Raw genomic sequence first — 27,326 nt, 5'->3', positions numbered from 1 at the left:
CTTCCCGTCGGGGAATTTCACCCCGGTCTCCCGCGTGACAGGCGGGGATACTCACAACGAGACTAACGAGGAAGTGAGCAATGCAATGTCTGTCAGAGTAAGAATCGAGCCTGTTACACAGGAACAGGATGCCATTCAGCCCCTCAAAGCTGTTGCACAGGAACAGGAGCAGAACATTCATACCCTTGATCCACTTGCACAGGTACAGCTAATAAATTATTTATGCTCATGTGATGTGTTTGCTATGAAATGAATTGTTAAAAAAATTAGCCTGCATTGGCCGGGAATCGAACCCGGGTCTCCCGCGTGGCAGGCGAGAATTCTACCCCTGAACCACCAATGCACGCCGACTTAATCGATTCCATTTTCTGGTAGCTACAATTTATTTTTGACTTTTGTTAATACAAGCGGGGACACTGCGTTAACATAAAAAGCAATATGCAGCAGATACTGCATCTGGAATTGTTGATTAAATGCTGGAAACACTTCGAAGGTCCTGGAAGATCTGTGAACAGAGAAACACAGGGTTAACCTCTCAGGTGCATGAGCTCTCGGTAGAGCTAAGATTTTGCACTTTTCTACGTCCCGTGGGAGTTTCCTTCCAACGTTGTTTAGCTGCACAAAAATTACATAATTAAGAAACTAACCTTCCCCAAAAGAAAAAATAGGAGCAGGATTGGGCCATTCGGCCCCTCGAGCCCGCCATTTAAAAAGTTCGTGGCTGATGAGATCTTCGACACAACGCAACTTTGCCACCCGTTCCCCATAACCTTTGACTCCCCTGTAGCTGAAATATATGTCTATCAGACATACAGAATCCGTTTGACGCCTTACAGTGTGGCCCGAGGGATAGTGTGGAGAACCTGGGATTGCTTTCCTCTGGAGGCTAAGAGGAAATTTAATAGAGGCTTGCAAAATTACAATGGGTTTTGATAGAGGAAATAAAGACAAACGCTTTCCAATGGCAGGAGTGATGGTAACCAGAGGTAGAATTGTCTTATGCAGCGAATGTTAAGGCCTCATGAATATCAGGATAAGTTATCACGGCCCAGTTACTCTGTCATTCGAGTCTTGCACACGTTGCTAATGTGGCATTTTTCACACTGGCAATGAGTTGACTGATAGCCGTGCTGTGATCAGCTAAGATTGTTAGGGAGATGCAGTCGGCAAAATAATACATGGAAGACGGATAATAACCGTGACTGTTCTGACACTGTGAGGCAAGGAAGCGAATGCTGCACCTCGGTACCGAATGATGCGCTGCTGACTGTTGAGGCAACAGCAGCGGTGTGGAAAATTGAAAGGTTGATGAGGTGCAAGCATTGTTTCGCGCGGGTGCTTTGATTGCTAGCATTTCAAACAGCCAGAAAACGCACTGGTTCTCTGACCGGGAATCGAACCCGGGCCGCGGCGGTGAAAGCGCCGAATCCTATCCACTAGACCACCAGGGAAGCTGTGAGAAGCGGCCTGCCAGCAAGCAGAACAAGGCAGTCTTTCCTCCTTGCTGCTTTGAAGTTCAGGTCACTTTCACGCCAGGCAAACTTTTCGTACAAGATGACATTTTTTAGGCGAGATCACAAAGGACATGTTCTGGAAACCACAGCATCAAGTGCGTGTAGGCGTCCACCTGAAATCTATTTGCTTCTGTGCTTTTCTCAGAGGTACACAGTCAGAGAAAAGCCGTCGGGATATTGAATAATCAGCACCAAAATATCAAGGACAATACAGAGGAAACAGTAATGCACTGCTTGAGACAAAGACTCAAACATATGCACGAACACAGATGTGTGCTCACTTTGTGTGAGTATGTCTCAGATATCCATATGATTCATGGAGGCGTGCAGTACAGTGTGAGGCCATTCGGCCAATCGTGCCAGTGCTGTTCACTTGAAAGATCAGACGTGCTTTCTCCCGCTGTTATCTGCATTTCCCTGTCCTCTCTCGTTCCGCAGTGCCCCGCACAAAAGACAAACAGAAGGAGAACACTATGCTAACGAGGAATTGATGCAGGAGGTTTTTATGCAGTTCCTCACCGTTTAAAATTGTTTTAGGTTCAATCTTTCGCTGTTGATCTTTTCCAAGGAGCGCTTTAAGGTGCTGCCAAAACGTTTAAAATTGGGGATGTTAAAATTCCTTCCCGTCGGGGAATTTCACCCCGGTCTCCCGCGTGACAGGCGGGGATACTCACAACGAGACTAACGAGGAAGTGAGCAATGCAATGTCTGTCAGAGTAAGAATCGAGCCTGTTACACAGGAACAGGATGCCATTCAGCCCCTCAAAGCTGTTGCACAGGAACAGGAGCAGAACATTCATACCCTTGATCCACTTGCACAGGTACAGCTAATAAATTATTTATGCTCATGTGATGTGTTTGCTATGAAATGAATTGTTAAAAAAATTAGCCTGCATTGGCCGGGAATCGAACCCGGGTCTCCCGCGTGACAGGCGAGAATTCTACCCCTGAACCACCAATGCACGCCGACTTAATCGATTCCATTTTCTGGTAGCTACAATTTATTTTTGACTTTTGTTAATACAAGCGGGGACACTGCGTTAACATAAAAAGCAATATGCAGCAGATACTGCATCTGGAATTGTTGATTAAATGCTGGAAACACTTCGAAGGTCCTGGAAGATCTGTGAACAGAGAAACACAGGGTTAACCTCTCAGGTGCATGAGCTCTCGGTAGAGCTAAGATTTTGCACTTTTCTACGTCCCGTGGGAGTTTCCTTCCAACGTTGTTTAGCTGCACAAAAATTACATAATTAAGAAACTAACCTTCCCCAAAAGAAAAAATAGGAGCAGGATTGGGCCATTCGGCCCCTCGAGCCCGCCATTTAAAAAGTTCGTGGCTGATGAGATCTTCGACACAACGCAACTTTGCCACCCGTTCCCCATAACCTTTGACTCCCCTGTAGCTGAAATATATGTCTATCAGACATACAGAATCCGTTTGACGCCTTACAGTGTGGCCCGAGGGATAGTGTGGAGAAGCTGGGATTGCTTTCCTCTGGAGGCTAAGAGGAAATTTAATAGAGGCTTGCAAATTTACAATGGGTTTTGATAGAGGAAATAAAGACAAACGCTTTCCAATGGCAGGAGGGATGGTAACCAGAGGTAGAATTGTCTTATGCAGCGAATGTTAAGGCCTCATGAATATCAGGATAAGTTATCACGGCCCAGTTACTCTGTCATTCGAGTCTTGCACACGTTGCTAATGTGGCATTTTTCACACTGGCAATGAGTTGACTGATAGCCGTGCTGTGATCAGCTAAGATTGTTAGGGAGATGCAGTCGGCAAAATAATACATGGAAGACGGATAATAACCGTGACTGCTCTGACACTGTGAGGCAAGGAAGCGAATGCTGCACCTCGGTACCGAATGATGCGCTGCTGACTGTTGAGGCAACAGCAGCGGTGTGGAAAATTGATAGGTTGATGAGGTGCAAGCATTGTTTCGCGCGGGTGCTTTGATTGCTGGCATTTCAAACAGCCAGAAAACGCACTGGTTCCCTGACCGGGAATCGAACCCGGGCCGCGGCGGTGAAAGCGCCGAATCCTATCCACTAGACCACCAGGGAAGCTGTGAGAAGCGGCCTGCCAGCAAGCAGAACAAGGCAGTCTTTCCTCCTTGCTGCTTTGAAATTCAGGTCACTTTCACGCCAGGCAAACTTTTCGTACAAGATGACATTTTTTAGGCGAGATCACAAAGGACATGTTCTGGAAACCACAGCATCAAGTGCGTGTAGGCGTCCACCTGAAATCTATTTGCTTCTGTGCTTTTCTCAGAGGTACACAGTCAGAGAAAAGCCGTCGGGATATTGAATAATCAGCACCAAAATATCAAGGACAATACAGAGGAAACAGTAATGCACTGCTTGAGACAAAGACTCAAACATATGCACGAACACAGATGTGTGCTCACTTTGTGTGAGTATGTCTCAGATATCCATATGATTCATGGAGGCGTGCAGTACAGTGTGAGGCCATTCGGCCAATCGTGCCAGTGCTGTTCACTTGAAAGATCAGACGTGCTTTCTCCCGCTGTTATCTGCATTTCCCTGTCCTCTCTCGTTCCGCAGTGCCCCGCACAAAAGACAAACAGAAGGAGAACACTATGCTAACGAGGAATTGATGCAGGAGGTTTTTATGCAGTTCCTCACCGTTTAAAATTGTTTTAGGTTCAATCTTTCGCTGTTGATCTTTTCCAAGGAGCGCTTTAAGGTGCTGCCAAAACGTTTAAAATTGGGGATGTTAAAATTCCTTCCCGTCGGGGAATTTCACCCCGGTCTCCCGCGTGACAGGCGGGGATACTCACAACGAGACTAACGAGGAAGTGAGCAATGCAATGTCTGTCAGAGTAAGAATCGAGCCTGTTACACAGGAACAGGATGCCATTCAGCCCCTCAAAGCTGTTGCACAGGAACATGAGCAGAACATTCATACCCTTGATCCACTTGCACAGGTATAGCTAATAAATTATTTATGCTCATGTGATGTGTTTGCTATGAAATGAATTGTTAAAAAAATTAGCCTGCATTGGCCGGGAATCGAACCCGGGTCTCCCGCGTGGCAGGCGAGAATTCTACCCCTGAACCACCAATGCACGCCGACTTAATCGATTCTATTTTCTGGTAGCTACAATTTATTTTTGACTTTTGTTAATACAAGCGGGGACACTGCGTTAACATAAAAAGCAATATGCAGCAGATACTGCATCTGGAATTGTTGATTAAATGCTGGAAACACTTCGAAGGTCCTGGAAGATCTGTGGACAGAGAAACACAGGGTTAACCTCTCAGGTGCATGAGCTCTCGGTAGAGCTAAGATTTTGCACTTTTCTACGTCCCGTGGGAGTTTCCTTCCAACGTTGTTTAGCTGCTCAAAAATTACATAATTAGGAAACTAACCTTCCCCAAAAGAAAAAATAGGAGCAGGATTGTGCCATTCGGCCCCTCGAGCCCGCCATTTAAAAAGTTCGTGGCTGATGAGATCTTCGACACAACGCAACTTTGCCGCCCGTTCCCCATAACCTTTGACTCCCCTGTAGCTGAAATATATGTCTATCAGACATACAGAACCCGTTTGACGCCTTACAGTGTGGCCCGAGGGATAGTGTGGAGAAGCTGGGATTGCTTTCCTCTGGAGGCTAAGAGGAAATTTAATAGAGGCTTGCAAAATTACAATGGGTTTTGATAGAGGAAATAAAGACAAACGCTTTCCAATGGCAGGAGTGATGGTAACCAGAGGTAGAATTGTCTTATGCAGCGAATGTTAAGGCCTCATGAATATCAGGATAAGTTATCACGGCCCAGTTACTCTGTCATTCGAGTCTTGCACACGTTGCTAATGTGGCATTTTTCACACTGGCAATGAGTTGACTGATAGCCGTGCTGTGATCAGCTAAGATTGTTAGGGAGATGCAGTCGGCAAAATAATACATGGAAGACGGATAATAACCGTGACTGTTCTGACACTGTGAGGCAAGGAAGCGAATGCTGCACCTCGGTACCGAATGATGCGCTGCTGACTGTTGAGGCAACAGCAGCGGTGTGGAAAATTGAAAGGTTGATGAGGTGCAAGCATTGTTTCGCGCGGGTGCTTTGATTGCTAGCATTTCAAACAGCCAGAAAACGCACTGGTTCCCTGACCGGGAATCGAACCCGGGCCGCGGCGGTGAAAGCGCCGAATCCTATCCACTAGACCACCAGGGAAGCTGTGAGAAGCGGCCTGCCAGCAAGCAGAACAAGGCAGTCTTTCTTCCTTGCTGCTTTGAAATTCAGGTCACTTTCACGCCAGGCAAACTTTTCGTACAAGATGACATTTTTTAGGCGAGATCACAAAGGACATGTTCTGGAAACCACAGCATCAAGTGCGTGTAGGCGTCCACCTGAAATCTATTTGCTTCTGTGCTTTTCTCAGAGGTACACAGTCAGAGAAAAGCCGTCGGGATATTGAATAATCAGCACCAAAATATCAAGGACAATACAGAGGAAACAGTAATGCACTGCTTGAGACAAAGACTCAAACATATGCACGAACACAGATGTGTGCTCACTTTGTGTGAGTATGTCTCAGATATCCATATGATTCATGGAGGCGTGCAGTACAGTGTGAGGCCATTCGGCCAATCGTGCCAGTGCTGTTCACTTGAAAGATCAGACGTGCTTTCTCCCGCTGTTATCTGCATTTCCCTGTCCTCTCTCGTTCCGCAGTGCCCCGCACAAAAGACAAACAGAAGGAGAACACTATGCTAACGAGGAATTGATGCAGGAGGTTTTTATGCAGTTCCTCACCGTTTAAAATTGTTTTAGGTTCAATCTTTCGCTGTTGATCTTTTCCAAGGAGCGCTTTAAGGTGCTGCCAAAACGTTTAAAATTGGGGATGTTAAAATTCCTTCCCGTCGGGGAATTTCACCCCGGTCTCCCGCGTGACAGGCGGGGATACTCACAACGAGACTAACGAGGAAGTGAGCAATGCAATGTCTGTCAGAGTAAGAATCGAGCCTGTTACACAGGAACAGGATGCCATTCAGCCCCTCAAAGCTGTTGCACAGGAACGGAGCAGAACATTCATACCCTTGATCCACTTGCACAGGTACAGCTAATAAATTATTTATGCTCATGTGATGTGATTGCTATGAAATGAATTGTTAAAAAAATTAGCCTGCATTGGCCGGGAATCGAACCCGGGTCTCCCGCGTGGCAGGCGAGAATTCTACCCCTGAACCACCAATGCACGCCGACTTAATCGATTCTATTTTCTGGTAGCTACAATTTATTTTTGACTTTTGTTAATACAAGCGGGGACACTGCGTTAACATAAAAAGCAATATGCAGCAGATACTGCATCTGGAATTGTTGATTTAATGCTGGAAACACTTCGAAGGTCCTGGAAGATCTGTGGACAGAGAAACACAGGATTAACCTCTCAGGTGCATGAGCTCTCGGTAGAGCTAAGATTTTGCACTTTTCTACGTCCCGTGGGAGTTTCCTTCCAACGTTGTTTAGCTGCACAAAAATTACATAATTAAGAAACTAACCTTCCCCAAAAGAAAAAATAGGAGCAGGATTGGGCCATTCGGCCCCTCGAGCCCGCCATTTAAAAAGTTCGTGGCTGATGAGATCTTCGACACAACGCAACTTTGCCGCCCGTTCCCCATAACCTTTGACTCCCCTGTAGCTGAAATATATGTCTATCAGACATACAGAATCCGTTTGACGCCTTACAGTGTGGCCCGAGGGATAGTGTGGAGAAGCTGGGATTGCTTTCCTCTGGAGGCTAAGAGGAAATTTAATAGAGGCTTGCAAATTTACAATGGGTTTTGATAGAGGAAATAAAGACAAACGCTTTCCAATGGCAGGAGGGATGGTAACCAGAGGTAGAATTGTCTTATGCAGCGAATGTTAAGGCCTCATGAATATCAGGATAAGTTATCACGGCCCAGTTACTCTGTCATTCGAGTCTTGCACACGTTGCTAATGTGGCATTTTTCACACTGGCAATGAGTTGACTAATAGCCGTGCTGTGATCAGCTAAGATTGTTAGGGAGATGCAGTCGGCAAAATAATACATTGAAGACGGATAATAACCGTGACTGTTCTGACACTGTGAGGCAAGGAAGCGAATGCTGCACCTCGGTACCGAATGATGCGCTGCTGACTGTTGAGGCAACAGCAGCGGTGTGGAAAATTGAAAGGTTGATGAGGTGCAAGCATTGTTTCGCGCGGGTGCTTTGATTGCTAGCATTTCAAACAGCCAGAAAACGCACTGGTTCCCTGACCGGGAATCGAACCCGGGCCGCGACGGTGAAAGCGCCGAATCCTATCCACTAGACCACCAGGGAAGCTGTGAGAAGCGGCCTGCCAGCAAGCAGAACAAGGCAGTCTTTCCTCCTTGCTGCTTTGAAATTCAGGTCACTTTCACGCCAGGCAAACTTTTCGTACAAGATGACATTTTTTAGGCGAGATCACAAAGGACATGTTCTGGAAACCACAGCATCAAGTGCGTGTAGGCGTCCACCTGAAATCTATTTGCTTCTGTGCTTTTCTCAGAGGTACACAGTCAGAGAAAAGCCGTCGGGATATTGAATAATCAGCACCAAAATATCAAGGACAATACAGAGGAAACAGTAATGCACTGCTTGAGACAAAGACTCAAACATATGCACGAACACAGATGTGTGCTCACTTTGTGTGAGTATGTCTCAGATATCCATATGATTCATGGAGGCGTGCAGTACAGTGTGAGGCCATTCGGCCAATCGTGCCAGTGCTGTTCACTTGAAAGATCAGACGTGCTTTCTCCCGCTGTTATCTGCATTTCCCTGTCCTCTCTCGTTCCGCAGTGCCCCGCACAAAAGACAAACAGAAGGAGAACACTATGCTAACGAGGAATTGATGCAGGAGGTTTTTATGCAGTTCCTCACCGTTTAAAATTGTTTTAGGTTCAATCTTTCGCTGTTGATCTTTTCCAAGGAGCGCTTTAAGGTGCTGCCAAAACGTTTAAAATTGGGGATGTTAAAATTCCTTCCCGTCGGGGAATTTCACCCCGGTCTCCCGCGTGACAGGCGGGGATACTCACAACGAGACTAACGAGGAAGTGAGCAATGCAATGTCTGTCAGAGTAAGAATCGAGCCTGTTACACAGGAACAGGATGCCATTCAGCCCCTCAAAGCTGTTGCACAGGAACAGGAGCAGAACATTCATACCCTTGATCCACTTGCACAGGTACAGCTAATAAATTATTTATGCTCATGTGATGTGTTTGCTATGAAATGAATTGTTAAAAAAATTAGCCTGCATTGGCCGGGAATCGAACCCGGGTCTCCCGCGTGGCAGACGAGAATTCTACCCCTGAACCACCAATGCACGCCGACTTAATCGATTCTATTTTCTGGTAGCTACAATTTATTTTTGACTTTTGTTAATACAAGCGGGGACACTGCGTTAACATAAAAAGCAATATGCAGCAGATACTGCATCTGGAATTGTTGATTAAATGCTGGAAACACTTCGAAGGTCCTGGAAGGTCTGTGGACAGAGAAACACAGGGATAACCTCTCAGGTGCATGAGCTCTCGGTAGAGCTAAGATTTTGCACTTTTCTACGTCCCGTGGGAGTTTCCTTCCAACGTTGTTTAGCTGCTCAAAAATTACATAATTAGGAAACTAACCTTCCCCAAAAGAAAAAATAGGAGCAGGATTGTGCCATTCGGCCCCTCGAGCCCGCCATTTAAAAAGTTCGTGGCTGATGAGATCTTCGACACAACGCAACTTTGCCGCCCGTTCCCCATAACCTTTGACTCCCCTGTAGCTGAAATATATGTCTATCAGACATACAGAACCCGTTTGACGCCTTACAGTGTGGCCCGAGGGATAGTGTGGAGAAGCTGGGATTGCTTTCCTCTGGAGGCTAAGAGGAAATTTAATAGAGGCTTGCAAAATTACAATGGGTTTTGATAGAGGAAATAAAGACAAACGCTTTCCAATGGCAGGAGTGATGGTAACCAGAGGTAGAATTGTCTTATGCAGCGAATGTTAAGGCCTCATGAATATCAGGATAAGTTATCACGGCCCAGTTACTCTGTCATTCGAGTCTTGCACACGTTGCTAATGTGGCATTTTTCACACTGGCAATGAGTTGACTGATAGCCGTGCTGTGATCAGCTAAGATTGTTAGGGAGATGCAGTCGGCAAAATAATACATGGAAGACGGATAACAACCGTGACTGTTCTGACACTGTGAGGCAAGGAAGCGAATGCTGCACCTCGGTACCGAATGATGCGCTGCTGACTGTTGTGGCAACAGCAGCGGTGTGGAAAATTGGAAGGTTGATGAGGTGCAAGCATTGTTTCGCGCGGGTGCTTTGATTGCTGGCATTTCAAACAGCCAGAAAACGCACTGGTTCCCTGACCGGGAATCGAACACGGGCCGCGGCGGTGAAAGCGCCGAATCCTATCCACTAGACCACCAGGGAAGCTGTGAGAAGCGGCCTGCCAGCAAGCAGAACAAGGCAGTCTTTCCTCCTTGCTGCTTTGAAATTCAGGTCACTTTCACGCCAGGCAAACTTTTCGTACAAGATGACATTTTTTAGGCGAGATCACAAAGGACATGTTCTGGAAACCACAGCATCAAGTGCGTGTAGGCGTCCACCTGAAATCTATTTGCTTCTGTGCTTTTCTCAGAGGTACACAGTCAGAGAAAAGCCGTCGGGATATTGAATAATCAGCACCAAAATATCAAGGACAATACAGAGGACACAGTAATGCACTGCTTGAGACAAAGACTCAAACATATGCACGAACACAGATGTGTGCTCACTTTGTGTGAGTATGTCTCAGATATCCATATGATTCATGGAGGCGTGCAGTACAGTGTGAGGCCATTCGGCCAATCGTGCCAGTGCTGTTCACTTGAAAGATCAGACGTGCTTTCTCCCGCTGTTATCTGCATTTCCCTGTCCTCTCTCGTTCCGCAGTGCCCCGCACAAAAGACAAACAGAAGGAGAACACTATGCTAACGAGGAATTGATGCAGGAGGTTTTTATGCAGTTCCTCACCGTTTAAAATTGTTTTAGGTTCAATCGTTCGCTGTTGATCTTTTCCAAGGAGCGCTTTAAGGTGCTGCCAAAACGTTTAAAATTGGGGATGTTAAAATTCATTCCCGTCGGGGAATTTCACCCCGGTCTCCCGCGTGACAGGCGGGGATACTCACAACGAGACTAACGAGGAAGTGAGCAATGCAATGTCTGTCAGAGTAAGAATCGAGCCTGTTACACAGGAACAGGATGCCATTAAGCCCCTCAAAGCTGTTGCACAGGGACAGGAGCAGAACATTCATACCCTTGATCCACTTGCACAGGTACAGCTAATAAATTATTTATGCTCATGTGATGTGTTTGCTATGAAATGAATTGTTAAAAAAATTAGCCTGCATTGGCCGGGAATCGAACCCGGGTCTCTCGCGTGGCAGGCGAGAATTCTACCCCTGAACCACCAATGCACGCCGACTTAATCGATTCTATTTTCTGGTAGCTACAATTTATTTTTGACTTTTGTTAATACAAGCGGGGACACTGCGTTAACATAAAAAGCAATATGCAGCAGATACTGCATCTGGAATTGTTGATTAAATGCTGGAAACACTTCGAAGGTCCTGGAAGATCTGTGGACAGAGAAACACAGGGTTAACCTCTCAGGTGCATGAGCTCTCGGTAGAGCTAAGATTTTGCACTTTTCTACGTCCCGTGGGAGTTTCCTTCCAACGTTGTTCAGCTGCTCAAAAATTACATAATTAAGAAACTAACCTTCCCCAAAAGAAAAAAATAGGAGCAGGATTGGGCCATTCGGCCCCTCGAGCCCGCCATTTAAAAAGTTCGTGGCTGATGAGATCTTCGACACAACGCAACTTTGCCGCCAGTTCCCCATAACCTTTGACTCCCCTGTAGCTGAAATATATGTCTATCAGACATACAGAATCCGTTTGACGCCTTACAGTGTGGCCCGAGGGATAGTGTGGAGAAGCTGGGATTGCTTTCCTCTGGAGGCTAAGAGGAAATTTAATAGAGGCTTGCAAATTTACAATGGGTTTTGATAGAGGAAATAAAGACAAACGCTTTCCAATGGCAGGAGGGATGGTAACCAGAGGTAGAATTGTCTTGTGCAGCGAATGTTAAGGCCTCATGAATATCAGGATAAGTTATCACGGCCCAGTTACTCTGTCATTCGAGTCTTGCACACGTTGCTAATGTGGCATTTTTCACACTGGCAATGAGTTGACTGATAGCCGTGCTGTGATCAGCTAAGATTGTTAGGGAGATGCAGTCGGCAAAATAATACATGGAAGACGGATAATAACCGTGACTGTTCTGACACTGTGAGGTAAGGAAGCGAATGCTGCACCTCGGTACCGAATGATGCGCTGCTGACTGTTGAGGCAACAGCAGCGGTGTGGAAAATTGAAAGGTTGATGAGGTGCAAGCATTGTTTCGCGCGGGTGCTTTGATTGCTGGCATTTCAAACAGCCAGAAAACGCACTGGTTCCCTGACCGGGAATCGAACCCGGGCCGTGGCGGTGAAAGCGCCGAATCCTATCCACTAGACCACCAGGGAAGCTGTGAGAAGCGGCCTGCCAGCAAGCAGAACAAGGCAGTCTTTCCTCCTTGCTGCTTTGAAATTCAGGTCACTTTCACGCCAGGCAAACTTTTCGTACAAGATGACATTTTTTAGGCGAGATCACAAAGGACATGTTCTGGAAACCACAGCATCAAGTGCGTGTAGGCGTCCACCTGAAATCTATTTGCTTCTGTGCTTTTCTCAGAGGTACACAGTCAGAGAAAAGCCGTCGGGATATTGAATAATCAGCACCAAAATATCAAGGCCATTCGGCCAATCGTGCCAGTGCTGTTCACTTGAAAGATCAGACGTGCTTTCTCCCGCTGTTATCTGCATTTCCCTGTCCTCTCTCGTTCCGCAGTGCCCCGCACAAAAGACAAACAGAAGGAGAACACTATGCTAACGAGGAATTGATGCAGGAGGTTTTTATGCAGTTCCTCACCGTTTAAAATTGTTTTAGGTTCAATCTTTCGCTGTTGATCTTTTCCAAGGAGCGCTTTAAGGTGCTGCCAAAACGTTTAAAATTGGGGATGTTAAAATTCCTTCCCGTCGGGGAATTTCACCCCGGTCTCCCGCGTGACAGGCGGGGATACTCACAACGAGACTAACGAGGAAGTGAGCAATGCAATGTCTGTCAGAGTAAGAATCGAGCCTGTTACACAGGAACAGGATGCCATTCAGCCCCTCAAAGCTGTTGCACAGGAACAGGAGCAGAACATTCATACCCTTGATCCACTTGCACAGGTACAGCTAATAAATTATTTATGCTCATGTGATGTGTTTGCTATGAAATGAATTGTTAAAAAAATTAGCCTGCATTGGCCGGGAATCGAACCCGGGTCTCCCGCGTGGCAGGCGAGAATTCTACCCCTGAACCACCAATGCACGCCGACTTAATCTATTCTATTTTCTGGTAGCTACAATTTATTTTTGACTTTTGTTAATACAAGCGGGGACACTGCGTTAACATAAAAAGCAATATGCAGCAGATATTGCATCTGGAATTGTTGATTAAATGCTGGAAACACTTCGAAGGTCCTGGAAGGTCTGTGGACAGAGAAACACAGGGATAACCTCTCAGGTGCATGAGCTCTCGGTAGAGCTAAGATTTTGCACTTTTCTACGTCCCGTGGGAGTTTCCTTCCAACGTTGTTTAGCTGCTCAAAAATTACATAATTAGGAAACTAACCTTCCCCAAAAGAAAAAATAGGAGCAGGATTATGCCATTCGGCCCCTCGAGCCCGCCATTTAAAAAGTTCGTGGCTGATGAGATCTTCGACACAACGCAACTTTGCCGCCCGTTCCCCATAACCTTTGACTCCCCTGTAGCTGAAATATATGTCTATCAGACATACAGAACCCGTTTGACGCCTTACAGTGTGGCCCGAGGGATAGTGTGGAGAAGCTGGGATTGCTTTCCTCTGGAGGCTAAGAGGAAATTTAATAGAGGCTTGCAAATTTACAATGGGTTTTGATAGAGGAAATAAAGACAAACGCTTTCCAATGGCAGGAGGGATGGTAACCAGAGGTAGAATTGTCTTGTGCAGCGAATGTTAAGGCCTCATGAATATCAGGATAAGTTATCACGGCCCAGTTACTCTGTCATTCGAGTCTTGCACACGTTGCTAATGTGGCATTTTTCACACTGGCAATGAGTTGACTGATAGCCGTGCTGTGATCAGCTAAGATTGTTAGGGAGATGCAGTCGGCAAAATAATACATGGAAGACGGATAATAACCGTGACTGTTCTGACACTGTGAGGCAAGGAAGCGAATGCTGCACCTCGGTACCGAATGATGCGCTGCTGACTGTTGAGGCAACAGCAGCGGTGTGGAAAATTGAAAGGTTGATGAGGTGCAAGCATTGTTTCGCGCGGGTGCTTTGATTGCTGGCATTTCAAACAGCCAGAAAACGCACTGGTTCCCTGACCGGGAATCGAACCCGGGCCGCGGCGGTGAATGCGCCGAATCCTATCCACTAGACCACCAGGGAAGCTGTGAGAAGCGGCCTGCCAGCAAGCAGAACAAGGCAGTCTTTCCTCCTTGCTGCTTTGAAATTCAGGTCACTTTCACGCCAGGCAAACTTTTCGTACAAGATGACATTTTTTAGGCGAGATCACAAAGGACATGTTCTGGAAACCACAGCATCAAGTGCGTGTAGGCGTCCACCTGAAATCTATTTGCTTCTGTGCTTTTCTCAGAGGTACACAGTCAGAGAAAAGCCGTCGGGATATTGAATAATCAGCACCAAAATATCAAGGACAATACAGAGGAAACAGTAATGCACTGCTTGAGACAAAGACTCAAACATATGCACGAACACAGATGTGTGCTCACTTTGTGTGAGTATGTCTCAGATATCCATATGATTCATGGAGGCGTGCAGTACAGTGTGAGGCCATTCGGCCAATCGTGCCAGTGCTGTTCACTTGAAAGATCAGACGTGCTTTCTCCCGCTGTTATCTGCAATTCCCTGTCCTCTCTCGTTCCGCAGTGCCCCGCACAAAAGTCAAACAGAAGGAGAACACTATGCTAACGAGGAATTGATGCAGGAGGTTTTTATGCAGTTCCTCACCGTTTAAAATTGTTTTAGGTTCAATCTTTCGCTGTTGATCTTTTCCAAGGAGCGCTTTAAGGTGCTGCCAAAACGTTTAAAATTGGGGATGTTAAAATTCCTTCCCGTCGGGGAATTTCACCCCGGTCTCCCGCGTGACAGGCGGGGATACTCACAACGAGACTAACGAGGAAGTGAGCAATGCAATGTCTGTCAGAGTAAGAATCGAGCCTGTTACACAGGAACAGGATGCCATTCAGCCCCTCAAAGCTGTTGCACAGGAACAGGAGCAGAACATTCATACCCTTGATCCACTTGCACAGGTACAGCTAATAAATTATTTATGCTCATGTGATGTGTTTGCTATGAAATGAATTGTTAAAAAAATTAGCCTGCATTGGCCGGGAATCGAACCCGGGTCTCCCGCGTGGCAGGCGAGAATTCTACCCCTGAACCACCAATGCACGCCGACTTAATCGATTCTATTTTCTGGTAGCTACAATTTATTTTTGACTTTTGTTAATACAAGCGGGGACACTGCGTTAACATAAAAAGCAATATGCAGCAGATACTGCATCTGGAATTGTTGATTAAATGCTGGAAACACTTCGATGGTCCTGGAAGATCTGTGAACAGAGAAACACAGGGTTAACCTCTCAGGTGCATGAGCTCTCGGTAGAGCTAAGATTTTGCACTTTTCTACGTCCCGTGGGAGTTTCCTTCCAACGTTGTTTAGCTGCTCAAAAATTACATAATTAGGAAACTAACCGTCCCCAAAAAAAAAATAGGAGCAGGATTGTGCCATTCGGCCCCTCGAGCCCGCCATTTAAAAAGTTCGTGGCTGATGAGATCTTCGACACAACGCAACTTTGCCGCCCGTTCCCCATAACCTTTGACTCCCCTGTAGCTGAAATATATAGAACCCGTTTGACGCCTTACAGTGTGGCCCGAGGGATAGTGTGGAGAAGCTGGGATTGCTTTCCTCTGGAGGCTAAGAGGAAATTTAATAGAGGCTTGCAAAATTACAATGGGTTTTGATAGAGGAAATAAAGACAAACGCTTTCCAATGGCAGGAGTGATGGTAACCAGAGGTAGAATTGTCTTATGCAGCGAATGTTAAGGCCTCATGAATATCAGGATAAGTTATCACGGCCCAGTTACTCTGTCATTCGAGTCTTGCACACGTTGCTAATGTGGCATTTTTCACACTGGCAATGAGTTGACTGATAGCCGTGCTGTGATCAGCTAAGATTGTTAGGGAGATGCAGTCGGCAAAATAATACATGGAAGACGGATAATAACCGTGACTGTTCTGACACTGTGAGGCAAGGAAGCGAATGCTGCACCTCGGTACCGAATGATGCGCTGCTGACTGTTGAGGCAACAGCAGCGGTGTGGAAAATTGAAAGGTTGATGAGGTGCAAGCATTGTTTCGCGCGGGTGCTTTGATTGCTAGCATTTCAAACAGCCAGAAAACGCACTGGTTCCCTGACCGGGAATCGAACCCGGGCCGCGGCGGTGAAAGCGCCGAATCCTATCCACTAGACCACCAGGGAAGCTGTGAGAAGCGGCCTGCCAGCAAGCAGAACAAGGCAGTCTTTCCTCCTTGCTGCTTTGAAATTCAGGTCACTTTCACGCCAGGCAAACTTTTCGTACAAGATGACATTTTTTAGGCGAGATCACAAAGGACATGTTCTGGAAACCACAGCATCAAGTGCGTGTAGGCGTCCACCTGAAATCTATTTGCTTCTGTGCTTTTCTCAGAGGTACACAGTCAGAGAAAAGCCGTCGGGATATTGAATAATCAGCACCAAAATATCAAGGACAATACAGAGGAAACAGTAATGCACTGCTTGAGACAAAGACTCAAACATATGCACGAACACAGATGTGTGCTCACTTTGTGTGAGTATGTCTCAGATATCCATATGATTCATGGAGGCGTGCAGTACAGTGTGAGGCCATTCGGCCAATCGTGCCAGTGCTGTTCACTTGAAAGATCAGACGTGCTTTCTCCCGCTGTTATCTGCATTTCCCTGTCCTCTCTCGTTCCGCCGTGCCCCGCACAAAAGACAAACAGAAGGAGAACACTATGCTAACGAGGAATTGATGCAGGAGGTTTTTATGCAGTTCCTCACCGTTTAAAATTGTTTTAGGTTCAATCTTTCGCTGTTGATCTTTTCCAAGGAGCGCTTTAAGGTGCTGCCAAAACGTTTAAAATTGGGGATGTTAAAATTCCTTCCCGTCGGGGAATTTCACCCCGGTCTCCCGCGTGACAGGCGGGGATACTCACAACGAGACTAACGAGGAAGTGAGCAATGCAATGTCTGTCAGAGTAAGAATCGAGCCTGTTACACAGGAACAGGATGCCATTCAGCCCCTCAAAGCTGTTGCACAGGAACAGGAGCAGAACATTCATACCCTTGATCCACTTGCACAGGTACAGCTAATAAATTATTTATGCTCATGTGATGTGTTTGCTATGAAATGAATTGTTAAAAAAATTAGCCTGCATTGGCCGGGAATCGAACCCGGGTCTCCCGCGTGGCAGGCGAGAATTCTACCCCTGAACCACCAATGCACACCGACTTAATCGATTCTATTTTCTGGTAGCTACAATTTATTTTTGACTTTTGTTAATACAAGCGGGGACACTGCGTTAACATAAAAAGCAATATGCAGCAGATACTGCATCTGGAATTGTTGATTAAATGCTGGAAACACTTCGAAGGTCCTGGAAGATCTGTGAACAGAGAAACACAGGGTTAACCTCTCAGGTGCATGAGCTCTCGGTAGAGCTAAGATTTTGCACTTTTCTACGTCCCGTGGGAGTTTCCTTCCAACGTTGTTTAGCTGCTCAAAAATTACATAATTAGGAAACTAACCTTCCCCAAAAAAAAAATAGGAGCAGGATTGTGCCATTCGGCCCCTCGAGCCCGCCATTTAAAAAGTTCGTGGCTGATGAGATCTTCGACACAACGCAACTTTGCCGCCCGTTCCCCATAACCTTTGACTCCCCTGTAGCTGAAATATATGTCTATCAGACATACAGAACCCGTTTGACGCCTTACAGTGTGGCCCGAGGGATAGTGTGGAGAAGCTGGGATTGCTTTCCTCTGGAGGCTAAGAGGAAATTTAATAGAGGCTTGCAAAATTACAATGGGTTTTGATAGAGGAAATAAAGACAAACGCTTTCCAATGGCAGGAGTGATGGTAACCAGAGGTAGAATTGTCTTATGCAGCGAATGTTAAGGCCTCATGAATATCAGGATAAGTTATCACGGCCCAGTTACTCTGTCATTCGAGTCTTGCACACGTTGCTAATGTGGCATTTTTCACACTGGCAATGAGTTGACTGATAGCCGTGCTGTGATCAGCTAAGATTGTTAGGGAGATGCAGTCGGCAAAATAATACATGGAAGACGGATAATAACCGTGACTGTTCTGACACTGTGAGGCAAGGAAGCGAATGCTGCACCTCGGTACCGAATGATGCGCTGCTGACTGTTGAGGCAACAGCAGCGGTGTGGAAAATTGATAGGTTGATGAGGTGCAAGCATTGTTTCGCGCGGGTGCTTTGATTGCTGGCATTTCAAACAGCCAGAAAACGCACTGGTTCCCTGACCGGGAATCGAAGCCGGGCCGCGGCGGTGAAAGCGCCGAATCCTATCCACTAGACCACCAGGGAAGCTGTGAGAAGCGGCCTGCCAGCAAGCAGAACAAGGCAGTCTTTCCTCCTTGCTGCTTTGAAATTCAGGTCACTTTCACGCCAGGCAAACTTTTCGTACAAGATGACATTTTTTAGGCGAGATCACAAAGGACATGTTCTGGAAACCACAGCATCAAGTGCGTGTAGGCGTCCACCTGAAATCTATTTGCTTCTGTGCTTTTCTCAGAGGTACACAGTCAGAGAAAAGCCGTCGGGATATTGAATAATCAGCACCAAAATATCAAGGACAATACAGAGGAAACAGTAATGCACTGCTTGAGACAAAGACTCAAACATATGCACGAACACAGATGTGTGCTCACTTTGTGTGAGTATGTCTCAGATATCCATATGATTCATGGAGGCGTGCAGTACAGTGTGAGGCCATTCGGCCAATCGTGCCAGTGCTGTTCACTTGAAAGATCAGACGTGCTTTCTCCCGCTGTTATCTGCATTTCCCTGTCCTCTCTCGTTCCGCAGTGCCCCGCACAAAAGACAAACAGAAGGAGAACACTATGCTAACGAGGAATTGATGCAGGAGGTTTTTATGCAGTTCTTCACCGTTTAAAATTGTTTTAGGTTCAATCTTTCGCTGTTGATATTTTTCCAAGGAGCGCTTTAAGGTGCTGCCAAAACGTTTAAAATTGGGGATGTTAAAATTCCTTCCCGTCGGGGAATTTCACCCCGGTCTCCCGCGTGACAGGCGGGGATACTCACAACGAGACTAACGAGGAAGTGAGCAATGCAATGTCTGTCAGAGTAAGAATCGAGCCTGTTACACAGGAACAGGATGCCATTCAGCCCCTCAAAGCTGTTGCACAGGAACAGGAGCAGAACATTCATACCCTTGATCCACTTGCACAGGTACAGCTAATAAATTATTTATGCTCATGTGATGTGTTTGCTATGAAATGAATTGTTAAAAAAATTAGCCTGCATTGGCCGGGAATCGAACCCGGGTCTCCCGCGTGGCAGGCGAGAATTCTACCCCTGAACCACCAATGCACGCCGACTTAATCTATTCTATTTTCTGGTAGCTACAATTTATTTTTGACTTTTGTTAATACAAGCGGGGACACTGCGTTAACATAAAAAGCAATATGCAGCAGATATTGCATCTGGAATTGTTGATTAAATGCTGGAAACACTTCGAAGGTCCTGGAAGGTCTGTGGACAGAGAAACACAGGGATAACCTCTCAGGTGCATGAGCTCTCGGTAGAGCTAAGATTTTGCACTTTTCTACGTCCCGTGGGAGTTTCCTTCCAACGTTGTTTAGCTGCTCAAAAATTACATAATTAGGAAACTAACCTTCCCCAAAAGAAAAAATAGGAGCAGGATTGTGCCATTCGGCCCCTCGAGCCCGCCATTTAAAAAGTTCGTGGCTGATGAGATCTTCGACACAACGCAACTTTGCCGCCCGTTCCCCATAACCTTTGACTCCCCTGTAGCTGAAATATATGTCTATCAGACATACAGAACCCGTTTGACGCCTTACAGTGTGGCCCGAGGGATAGTGTGGAGAAGCTGGGATTGCTTTCCTCTGGAGGCTAAGAGGAAATTTAATAGAGGCTTGCAAAATTACAATGGGTTTTGATAGAGGAAATAAAGACAAACGCTTTCCAATGGCAGGAGTGATGGTAACCAGAGGTAGAATTGTCTTATGCAGCGAATGTTAAGGCCTCATGAATATCAGGATAAGTTATCACGGCCCAGTTACTCTGTCATTCGAGTCTTGCACACGTTGCTAATGTGGCATTTTTCACACTGGCAATGAGTTGACTGATAGCCGTGCTGTGATCAGCTAAGATTGTTAGGGAGATGCAGTCGGCAAAATAATACATGGAAGACGGATAATAACCGTGACTGTTCTGACACTGTGAGGCAAGGAAGCGAATGCTGCACCTCGGTACCGAATGATGCGCTGCTGACTGTTGAGGCAACAGCAGCGGTGTGGAAAATTGAAAGGTTGATGAGGTGCAAGCATTGTTTCGCGCGGGTGCTTTGATTGCTGGCATTTCAAACAGCCAGAAAACGCACTGGTTCCCTGACCGGGAATCGAACCCGGGCCGCGGCGGTGAATGCGCCGAATCCTATCCACTAGACCACCAGGGAAGCTGTGAGAAGCGGCCTGCCAGCAAGCAGAACAAGGCAGTCTTTCCTCCTTGCTGCTTTGAAATTCAGGTCACTTTCACGCCAGGCAAACTTTTCGTACAAGATGACATTTTTTAGGCGAGATCACAAAGGACATGTTCTGGAAACCACAGCATCAAGTGCGTGTAGGCGTCCACCTGAAATCTATTTGCTTCTGTGCTTTTCTCAGAGGTACACAGTCAGAGAAAAGCCGTCGGGATATTGAATAATCAGCACCAAAATATCAAGGACAATACAGAGGAAACAGTAATGCACTGCTTGAGACAAAGACTCAAACATATGCACGAACACAGATGTGTGCTCACTTTGTGTGAGTATGTCTCAGATATCCATATGATTCATGGAGGCGTGCAGTACAGTGTGAGGCCATTCGGCCAATCGTGCCAGTGCTGTTCACTTGAAAGATCAGACGTGCTTTCTCCCGCTGTTATCTGCATTTCCCTGTCCTCTCTCGTTCCGCAGTGCCCCGCACAAAAGACAAACAGAAGGAGAACACTATGCTAACGAGGAATTGATGCAGGAGGTTTTTATGCAGTTCCTCACCGTTTAAAATTGTTTTAGGTTCAATCTTTCGGTGTTGATCTTTTCCAAGGAGCGCTTTAAGGTGCTGCCAAAACGTTTAAAATTGGGGATGTTAAAATTCCTTCCCGTCGGGGAATTTCACCCCGGTCTCCCGCGTGACAGGCGGGGATACTCACAACGAGACTAACGAGGAAGTGAGCAATGCAATGTCTGTCAGAGTAAGAATCGAGCCTGTTACACAGGAACAGGATGCCATTCAGCCCCTCAAAGCTGTTGCACAGGAACAGGAGCAGAACATTCATACCCTTGATCCACTTGCACAGGTACAGCTAATAAATTATTTATGCTCATGTGATGTGATTGCTATGAAATGAATTGTTAAAAAAATTAGCCTGCATTGGCCGGGAATCGAACCCGGGTCTCCCGCGTGGCAGGCGAGAATTCTACCCCTGAACCACCAATGCACGCCGACTTAATCGATTCTATTTTCTGGTAGCTACAATTTATTTTTGACTTTTGTTAATACAAGCGGGGACACTGCGTTAACATAAAAAGCAATATGCAGCAGATACTGCATCTGGAATTGTTGATTTAATGCTGGAAACACTTCGAAGGTCCTGGAAGATCTGTGGACAGAGAAACACAGGATTAACCTCTCAGGTGCATGAGCTCTCGGTAGAGCTAAGATTTTGCACTTTTCTACGTCCCGTGGGAGTTTCCTTCCAACGTTGTTTAGCTGCACAAAAATTACATAATTAAGAAACTAACCTTCCCCAAAAGAAAAAATAGGAGCAGGATTGGGCCATTCGGCCCCTCGAGCCCGCCATTTAAAAAGTTCGTGGCTGATGAGATCTTCGACACAACGCAACTTTGCCGCCCGTTCCCCATAACCTTTGACTCCCCTGTAGCTGAAATATATGTCTATCAGACATACAGAATCCGTTTGACGCCTTACAGTGTGGCCCGAGGGATAGTGTGGAGAAGCTGGGATTGCTTTCCTCTGGAGGCTAAGAGGAAATTTAATAGAGGCTTGCAAATTTACAATGGGTTTTGATAGAGGAAATAAAGACAAACGCTTTCCAATGGCAGGAGGGATGGTAACCAGAGGTAGAATTGTCTTATGCAGCGAATGTTAAGGCCTCATGAATATCAGGATAAGTTATCACGGCCCAGTTACTCTGTCATTCGAGTCTTGCACACGTTGCTAATGTGGCATTTTTCACACTGGCAATGAGTTGACTAATAGCCGTGCTGTGATCAGCTAAGATTGTTAGGGAGATGCAGTCGGCAAAATAATACATTGAAGACGGATAATAACCGTGACTGTTCTGACACTGTGAGGCAAGGAAGCGAATGCTGCACCTCGGTACCGAATGATGCGCTGCTGACTGTTGAGGCAACAGCAGCGGTGTGGAAAATTGAAAGGTTGATGAGGTGCAAGCATTGTTTCGCGCGGGTGCTTTGATTGCTAGCATTTCAAACAGCCAGAAAACGCACTGGTTCCCTGACCGGGAATCGAACCCGGGCCGCGACGGTGAAAGCGCCGAATCCTATCCACTAGACCACCAGGGAAGCTGTGAGAAGCGGCCTGCCAGCAAGCAGAACAAGGCAGTCTTTCCTCCTTGCTGCTTTGAAATTCAGGTCACTTTCACGCCAGGCAAACTTTTCGTACAAGATGACATTTTTTAGGCGAGATCACAAAGGACATGTTCTGGAAACCACAGCATCAAGTGCGTGTAGGCGTCCACCTGAAATCTATTTGCTTCTGTGCTTTTCTCAGAGGTACACAGTCAGAGAAAAGCCGTCGGGATATTGAATAATCAGCACCAAAATATCAAGGACAATACAGAGGAAACAGTAATGCACTGCTTGAGACAAAGACTCAAACATATGCACGAACACAGATGTGTGCTCACTTTGTGTGAGTATGTCTCAGATATCCATATGATTCATGGAGGCGTGCAGTACAGTGTGAGGCCATTCGGCCAATCGTGCCAGTGCTGTTCACTTGAAAGATCAGACGTGCTTTCTCCCGCTGTTATCTGCATTTCCCTGTCCTCTCTCGTTCCGCAGTGCCCCGCACAAAAGACAAACAGAAGGAGAACACTATGCTAACGAGGAATTGATGCAGGAGGTTTTTATGCAGTTCCTCACCGTTTAAAATTGTTTTAGGTTCAATCTTTCGCTGTTGATCTTTTCCAAGGAGCGCTTTAAGGTGCTGCCAAAACGTTTAAAATTGGGGATGTTAAAATTCCTTCCCGTCGGGGAATTTCACCCCGGTCTCCCGCGTGACAGGCGGGGATACTCACAACGAGACTAACGAGGAAGTGAGCAATGCAATGTCTGTCAGAGTAAGAATCGAGCCTGTTACACAGGAACAGGATGCCATTCAGCCCCTCAAAGCTGTTGCACAGGAACAGGAGCAGAACATTCATACCCTTGATCCACTTGCACAGGTACAGCTAATAAATTATTTATGCTCATGTGATGTGTTTGCTATGAAATGAATTGTTAAAAAAATTAGCCTGCATTGGCCGGGAATCGAACCCGGGTCTCCCGCGTGGCAGGCGAGAATTCTACCCCTGAACCACCAATGCACGCCGACTTAATCGATTCTATTTTCTGGTAGCTACAATTTATTTTTGACTTTTGTTAATGCAAGCGGGGACACTGCGTTAACATAAAAAGCAATATGCAGCAGATACTGCATCTGGAATTGTTGATTAAATGCTGGAAACACTTCGAAGGTCCTGGAAGGTCTGTGGACAGAGAAACACAGGGATAACCTCTCAGGTGCATGAGCTCTCGGTAGAGCTAAGATTTTGCACTTTTCTACGTCCCGTGGGAGTTTCCTTCCAACGTTGTTTAGCTGCTCAAAAATTACATAATTAGGAAACTAACCTTCCCCAAAAGAAAAAATAGGAGCAGGATTGTGCCATTCGGCCCCTCGAGCCCGCCATTTAAAAAGTTCGTGGCTGATGAGATCTTCGACACAACGCAACTTTGCCGCCCGTTCCCCATAACCTTTGACTCCCCTGTAGCTGAAATATATGTCTATCAGACATACAGAACCCGTTTGACGCCTTACAGTGTGGCCCGAGGGATAGTGTGGAGAAGCTGGGATTGCTTTCCTCTGGAGGCTAAGAGGAAATTTAATAGAGGCTTGCAAAATTACAATGGGTTTTCATAGAGGAAATAAAGACAAACGCTTTCCAATGGCAGGAGTGATGGTAACCAGAGGTAGAATTGTCTTATGCAGCGAATGTTAAGGCCTCATGAATATCAGGATAAGTTATCACGGCCCAGTTACTCTGTCATTCGAGTCTTGCACACGTTGCTAATGTGGCATTTTTCACACTGGCAATGAGTTGACTGATAGCCGTGCTGTGATCAGCTAAGATTGTTAGGGAGATGCAGTCGGCAAAATAATACATGGAAGACGGATAATAACCGTGACTGTTCTGACACTGTGAGGCAAGGAAGCGAATGCTGCACCTCGGTACCGAATGATGCGCTGCTGACTGTTGAGGCAACAGCAGCGGTGTGGAAAATTGAAAGGTTGATGATGTGCAAGCATTGTTTCGCGCGGGTGCTTTGATTGCTGGCATTTCAAACAGCCAGAAAACGCACTGGTTCCCTGACCGGGAATCGAACCCGGGCCGCGGCGGTGAAAGCGCCGAATCCTATCCACTAGACCACCAGGGAAGCTGTGAGAAGCGGCCTGCCAGCAAGCAGAACAAGGCAGTCTTTCCTCCTTGCTGCTTTGAAATTCAGGTCACTTTCACGCCAGGCAAACTTTTCGTACAAGATGACATTTTTTAGGCGAGATCACAAAGGACATGTTCTGGAAACCACAGCATCAAGTGCGTGTAGGCGTCCACCTGAAATCTATTTGCTTCTGTGCTTTTCTCAGAGGTACACAGTCAGAGAAAAGCCGTCGGGATATTGAATAATCAGCACCAAAATATCAAGGACAATACAGAGGAAACAGTAATGCACTGCTTGAGACAAAGACTCAAACATATGCACGAACACAGATGTGTGCTCACTTTGTGTGAGTATGTCTCAGATATCCATATGATTCATGGAGGCGTGCAGTACAGTGTGAGGCCATTCGGCCAATCGTGCCAGTGCTGTTCACTTGAAAGATCAGACGTGCTTTCTCCCGCTGTTATCTGCATTTCCCTGTCCTCTCTCGTTCCGCAGTGCCCCGCACAAAAGACAAACAGAAGGAGAACACTATGCTAACGAGGAATTGATGCAGGAGGTTTTTATGCAGTTCCTCACCGTTTAAAATTGTTTTAGGTTCAATCTTTCGCTGTTGATCTTTTCCAAGGAGCGCTTTAAGGTGCTGCCAAAACGTTTAAAATTGGGGATGTTAAAATTCCTTCCCGTCGGGGAATTTCACCCCGGTCTCCCGCGTGACAGGCGGGGATACTCACAACGAGACTAACGAGGAAGTGAGCAATGCAATGTCTGTCAGAGTAAGAATCGAGCCTGTTACACAGGAACAGGATGCCATTCAGCCCCTCAAAGCTGTTGCACAGGAACAGGAGCAGAACATTCATACCCTTGATCCACTTGCACAGGTACAGCTAATAAATTATTTATGCTCATGTGATGTGTTTGCTATGAAATGAATTGTTAAAAAAATTAGCCTGCATTGGCCGGGAATCGAACCCGGGTCTCCCGCGTGGCAGACGAGAATTCTACCCCTGAACCACCAATGCACGCCGACTTAATCGATTCTATTTTCTGGCAGCTACAATTTATTTTTGACTTTTGTTAATACAAGCGGGGACACTGCGTTAACATAAAAAGCAATATGCAGCAGATACTGCATCTGGAATTGTTGATTAAATGCTGGAAACACTTCGAAGGTCCTGGAAGGTCTGTGGACAGAGAAACACAGGGATAACCTCTCAGGTGCATGAGCTCTCGGTAGAGCTAAGATTTTGCACTTTTCTACGTCCCGTGGGAGTTTCCTTCCAACGTTGTTTAGCTGCTCAAAAATTACATAATTAGGAAACTAACCTTCCCCAAAAGAAAAAATAGGAGCAGGATTGTGCCATTCGGCCCCTCGAGCCCGCCATTTAAAAAGTTAGTGGCTGATGAGATCTTCGACACAACGCAACTTTGCCGCCCGTTCCCCATAACCTTTGACTCCCCTGTAGCTGAAATATATGTCTATCAGACATACAGAACCCGTTTGACGCCTTACAGTGTGGCCCGAGGGATAGTGTGGAGAAGCTGGGATTGCTTTCCTCTGGAGGCTAAGAGGAAATTTAATAGAGGCTTGCAAAATTACAATGGGTTTTGATAGAGGAAATAAAGACAAACGCTTTCCAATGGCAGGAGTGATGGTAACCAGAGGTAGAATTGTCTTATGCAGCGAATGTTAAGGCCTCATGAATATCAGGATAAGTTATCACGGCCCAGTTACTCTGTCATTCGAGTCTTGCACACGTTGCTAATGTGGCATTTTTCACACTGGCAATGAGTTGACTGATAGCCGTGCTGTGATCAGCTAAGATTGTTAGGGAGATGCAGTCGGCAAAATAATACATGGAAGACGGATAACAACCGTGACTGTTCTGACACTGTGAGGCAAGGAAGCGAATGCTGCACCTCGGTACCGAATGATGCGCTGCTGACTGTTGTGGCAACAGCAGCGGTGTGGAAAATTGGAAGGTTGATGAGGTGCAAGCATTGTTTCGCGCGGGTGCTTTGATTGCTGGCATTTCAAACAGCCAGAAAACGCACTGGTTCCCTGACCGGGAATCGAACACGGGCCGCGGCGGTGAAAGCGCCGAATCCTATCCACTAGACCACCAGGGAAGCTGTGAGAAGCGGCCTGCCAGCAAGCAGAACAAGGCAGTCTTTCCTCCTTGCTGCTTTGAAATTCAGGTCACTTTCACGCCAGGCAAACTTTTCGTACAAGATGACATTTTTTAGGCGAGATCACAAAGGACATGTTCTGGAAACCACAGCATCAAGTGCGTGTAGGCGTCCACCTGAAATCTATTTGCTTCTGTGCTTTTCTCAGAGGTACACAGTCAGAGAAAAGCCGTCGGGATATTGAATAATCAGCACCAAAATATCAAGGACAATACAGAGGAAACAGTAATGCACTGCTTGAGACAAAGACTCAAACATATGCACGAACACAGATGTGTGCTCACTTTGTGTGAGTATGTCTCAGATATCCATATGATTCATGGAGGCGTGCAGTACAGTGTGAGGCCATTCGGCCAATCGTGCCAGTGCTGT

The 27,326-nt window shown here is 46.3% G+C and overlaps 15 non-coding genes across 15 annotated transcripts; all 15 read right to left on the bottom strand.

Moving 5' to 3' along the window:
- Window positions 1-272: 272 nt before the first annotated feature.
- trnag-gcc (transfer RNA glycine (anticodon GCC)) lies at window positions 273-343 on the bottom strand. The gene has a single exon. It is a non-coding gene; the product is annotated as a tRNA-Gly (tRNA).
- Window positions 344-2,405: 2,062 nt separating this feature from the next.
- Window positions 2,406-2,476, bottom strand: trnad-guc (transfer RNA aspartic acid (anticodon GUC)). Its single transcript has one exon. It is a non-coding gene; the product is annotated as a tRNA-Asp (tRNA).
- A 1,036-nt stretch (window positions 2,477-3,512) lies between these two features.
- Window positions 3,513-3,584, bottom strand: trnae-uuc (transfer RNA glutamic acid (anticodon UUC)). Its single transcript has one exon. It is a non-coding gene; the product is annotated as a tRNA-Glu (tRNA).
- Window positions 3,585-4,538: 954 nt separating this feature from the next.
- Window positions 4,539-4,609, bottom strand: trnag-gcc (transfer RNA glycine (anticodon GCC)). The gene has a single exon. It is a non-coding gene; the product is annotated as a tRNA-Gly (tRNA).
- A 1,036-nt stretch (window positions 4,610-5,645) lies between these two features.
- Window positions 5,646-5,717, bottom strand: trnae-uuc (transfer RNA glutamic acid (anticodon UUC)). The gene has a single exon. It is a non-coding gene; the product is annotated as a tRNA-Glu (tRNA).
- Window positions 5,718-6,670: 953 nt separating this feature from the next.
- Window positions 6,671-6,741, bottom strand: trnag-gcc (transfer RNA glycine (anticodon GCC)). The gene has a single exon. It is a non-coding gene; the product is annotated as a tRNA-Gly (tRNA).
- A 4,195-nt stretch (window positions 6,742-10,936) lies between these two features.
- trnag-gcc (transfer RNA glycine (anticodon GCC)) lies at window positions 10,937-11,007 on the bottom strand. Its single transcript has one exon. It is a non-coding gene; the product is annotated as a tRNA-Gly (tRNA).
- Window positions 11,008-12,933: 1,926 nt separating this feature from the next.
- Window positions 12,934-13,004, bottom strand: trnag-gcc (transfer RNA glycine (anticodon GCC)). Its single transcript has one exon. It is a non-coding gene; the product is annotated as a tRNA-Gly (tRNA).
- Window positions 13,005-15,066: 2,062 nt separating this feature from the next.
- trnag-gcc (transfer RNA glycine (anticodon GCC)) lies at window positions 15,067-15,137 on the bottom strand. The gene has a single exon. It is a non-coding gene; the product is annotated as a tRNA-Gly (tRNA).
- A 1,020-nt stretch (window positions 15,138-16,157) lies between these two features.
- On the bottom strand, window positions 16,158-16,229 carry trnae-uuc (transfer RNA glutamic acid (anticodon UUC)). The gene has a single exon. It is a non-coding gene; the product is annotated as a tRNA-Glu (tRNA).
- Window positions 16,230-17,183: 954 nt separating this feature from the next.
- On the bottom strand, window positions 17,184-17,254 carry trnag-gcc (transfer RNA glycine (anticodon GCC)). The gene has a single exon. It is a non-coding gene; the product is annotated as a tRNA-Gly (tRNA).
- A 2,062-nt stretch (window positions 17,255-19,316) lies between these two features.
- On the bottom strand, window positions 19,317-19,387 carry trnag-gcc (transfer RNA glycine (anticodon GCC)). Its single transcript has one exon. It is a non-coding gene; the product is annotated as a tRNA-Gly (tRNA).
- A 2,062-nt stretch (window positions 19,388-21,449) lies between these two features.
- On the bottom strand, window positions 21,450-21,520 carry trnag-gcc (transfer RNA glycine (anticodon GCC)). The gene has a single exon. It is a non-coding gene; the product is annotated as a tRNA-Gly (tRNA).
- Window positions 21,521-23,582: 2,062 nt separating this feature from the next.
- Window positions 23,583-23,653, bottom strand: trnag-gcc (transfer RNA glycine (anticodon GCC)). The gene has a single exon. It is a non-coding gene; the product is annotated as a tRNA-Gly (tRNA).
- A 1,036-nt stretch (window positions 23,654-24,689) lies between these two features.
- Window positions 24,690-24,761, bottom strand: trnae-uuc (transfer RNA glutamic acid (anticodon UUC)). The gene has a single exon. It is a non-coding gene; the product is annotated as a tRNA-Glu (tRNA).
- Window positions 24,762-27,326: the final 2,565 nt, after the last annotated feature.

The sequence above is a fragment of the Somniosus microcephalus genome, unplaced genomic scaffold (genome assembly GCF_052327205.1).
Source record: "Somniosus microcephalus isolate GS21.2 unplaced genomic scaffold, FLI_Smic_1.0 unresolved_chr8, whole genome shotgun sequence".
NCBI classification, from domain to species: domain Eukaryota; kingdom Metazoa; phylum Chordata; class Chondrichthyes; order Squaliformes; family Somniosidae; genus Somniosus; species Somniosus microcephalus.
Note: the sequence above shows the minus strand (reverse complement) of the source record. Positions and strands in the feature narration are given on the sequence as shown.